General features: G+C 43.1%; 1 long non-coding RNA gene across 1 annotated transcript; it reads right to left on the bottom strand.

The window, feature by feature from the left end:
* Window positions 1-1,915: 1,915 nt before the first annotated feature.
* LOC119023497 lies at window positions 1,916-2,944 on the bottom strand. The gene is made up of 2 exons (XR_005076275.1): window positions 2,788-2,944; window positions 1,916-2,068 (listed from the first exon to the last, which is right to left on the bottom strand). It is a non-coding gene; the product is annotated as an uncharacterized LOC119023497 (long non-coding RNA).
* Window positions 2,945-3,182: the final 238 nt, after the last annotated feature.

Genomic DNA, 3,182 nt, shown 5'->3' with positions numbered 1-3,182 from the left:
AGACCGACAAGAGGTCAAGAGAGTCGACAGCCAACAACATTTAAGCATCAGTCGACATGTAAACCACCTATTATGTAACACTCCGCGTGGAGGCCAGTGTTACTCGAGTACTGTTTTATTAAGAGTGAAAATCAGATGTTGTGAGCACATAATTGTCTGATGACTAAAACATTTTTTTTTTTCCTGATTTTCAATAGTCATTCCCATTCAAAACATTGTTTAGTGTTTGAGCCACTTGAAGGATGTTGATTTTCTTTCCAGGACTGTGACACGTGAAAAGCAAATCATGTTGTATCACAGCACATCATGCAAAGTACAGAGGGATCCGAAATTGTTGTCGGTGTATTTTTTTCGGTGATTTAAATTGTTTCAATATTCAGGAGTCCTGCTGTCAAATTGTGCATTATTCATCATTTTTCATTCTCAGCTGGTTCAGAATTTAATGCTGGAGTTCCCCAAAATAATTGCTGAAATCTGGAAAAACAATCCTGTTTGTCAGTTCATTCAAATCAACCAGCTGTTCTGGGTGAATAGATCGGGTCCTCAGAATGATTCCCAACACCGGCACATGTCCTGGTGACTGTGGGCCAAAGACCCGAAAAAAACAAACAAAACAAAATTGATAATTAAAGAGTTTTATGTTTTTAATCCGACTCTCATTTGAATAAAAAAAAAACTGTAGACAAGTCAACTTATAAAAGACACGAAAGTGTTGAGTTCTTTATACAATAATACAACGCTTTGAAGACCAGAAATGAAATCCAATTCACCTCTATTGTGTCTCAGCACAGTTGATGCACTGGCCCTGACAGCTTAACACTCTCTGACTAAAGAAAAACAAAATGTAAATAGACAAAAGAAAACCAAAGGAGAAAAAAAAAAAAAGTGCTGCAAATACAGACAACAGACGAGCTGCACTTTGCAAAAACTGATGAACATGCCCAGACACACGAGTTGTTGCCATGGTTATGGCTCATGGAGTTATGTCCACGCCTCGTTCACATGCGCCGCCTCACTCCGGCACGATCGGGAATGTTTCCTACATGGGGTCACGCGTGTTCCCACCTCGAGAGCGTGTACATTTTCGGGGGAAAATGTTGGTACCGCCGTTTTGTGACTTGTTGAATATAAAACACGCTGAAACGACACTGACGCGGTGTCAAAAACAGCTCCCTGGTGGCCATGTTCCTCTGCACTGCTCCGTCTTCCTCTCCTTCTTTTTGAATTTTATGGCGATTGGCAACTGTTAAGTGTTACATTATCACCATGAGCTGCACTGTCCCCGTTTACACTGCCAGAAATGTTCCTGAATGTAGCTGCATGTATGAGTAGTGAGAATCACTTGTGGTATCTAAATGGCTATCGCTGTATTTTACCAGGAATCTAAAGCCTCCTGAACTGCTCACAGATTCATCAGCGATGCCTTGATATTATCAGACATGTTTGACATTTACGATTTAAAATCTGGAGGATTACATTTGTTCTTTTGAAGTCGGACCAGAGCAATCGATGCCAGAGGCGTCCCAGAGCAGCTAAACATTCTAGCCCTCTAGGCTGTCATTAGTTAGCATACTAGGGTTGACAGACACTTCAAATCTCACCTCCAGTTCTTGTTGAGGAGTAGAAAACCCTTTGTTACCTGACGGCGTCTCCCCACTCATCCAGAAACATTTAACCCTCTGCTTATGTTTTATTCATACTGCTGTTACGACAAGTAGCTTCGCCCTGCTAATCGTCAATTTGTTTAAGTCTGCTTCCCCATGAGGCCTACGGGAGGTGGTGCATCGATCCCTCTGGTACCATGACCTTATCTGCAGTGTGTTAGATGCCATTATATTCAGTCTGCAGGAGGGTGAAGCTACCCCCTCGCTGCTGTACACAGCGGTACTGCTGTTTAAATGTATCGCGTGTCCAATTCATTTTCTTAAATAATCTTTTCATTAATTATGGCATGTAAGCAAAACACAGTGCCAATATCAACAACATAGTTATTACAATCAACCGTGCCCTTTATGACTCCATGCCCTTTAACTGGACACTGCACTTCCGTGGGTCCTCAGCAACACACCTGCCATATGAGAAGCAGATCAGTGGAACGGTTCTAGACATCTGCAGATAACAGACAGACAGACCAACATCGCTTTATAGTTAGATTTACATTTCCTGTACACTAGGTAAACAGCAGATGCCTGGGATACTATCAGAATGATGAAGTCAGAGAGTTAAAACTTAAGGAACTCAACTAAACTAAACTAAAAAAAAAAAAAAAAAAAAAAAAAATGCTCAATGCTCATTTTCCAACGCCACTGATTGGTAGGTCAGTGATGTTGGAGGTTGTAAATGGAATCCAACCACCTTATGAAATAACACTAGCACTATATACATTGCTACAAAGCGTTAAGTGCTCCCATTTCATTTCTGAGAACTGAGCCTATATTTCGATGTCAACTCCTCTGTGTTTTTATACAGCTCACCCTGGCAATTAAATAGGAGTGAAATGCTTTTCGCAGACAGTCTGGGGTTCCCTCAGAGTAAAATAAAATAGGAAAGACACTCTTTTGTCCAGACTGGCATATTTCTCTGTTTGAAACTGAGGCTGTTATAATGGTGATGATGGTGCCACCTCCCGCTGTGGCTAAAACCAGGCTGCCTGCTGGCTTCCTGACAGCCCTAGCATTACTGTATAATCAGTGCTTACCATCGCTTGCACCAGGCAGATGCACACGAGCACGCATGCACGCACACACGCTCGCGGATATAAACAAAGATACATGGACAGTTACTCACGTGCACGCACACGGCGTCTCCTAACTGAACATACACACATCACTCCACATGAGCCCAACAAGCTCTACCTGAGCCGATACACACACACACACGCAGCCTGTGTGTGGGCCATTGTGAGCGACAGTGAGCAGTGGCGGCAGTTATCTGTGCATGCGCCGCGGACGGTGTGTGTCGTCTTAAAATGCCATCCGCGGGCGTCTTACTTGAAGATAAGATATTGAGAGATGTGAAGGCAAAGGCTTTGCAGACCAACTTGGGTACACACTTGGTGCATCAAGATAACCGTGCAGATGATGTGTGTGTGCGTGTGTGTGCGACCAAAACGATGAGAGAGGAAAATGCAGGAGGAGAGAGAGAGAGAAAGAGAGAGAGAGAGAGAGAGAGAGAGAATCCCA

This window comes from Acanthopagrus latus, chromosome 7 (assembly GCF_904848185.1).
Source record: "Acanthopagrus latus isolate v.2019 chromosome 7, fAcaLat1.1, whole genome shotgun sequence".
NCBI lineage: Eukaryota > Metazoa > Chordata > Actinopteri > Spariformes > Sparidae > Acanthopagrus > Acanthopagrus latus.
This window is presented reverse-complemented; position numbering and strand designations above follow the sequence as displayed.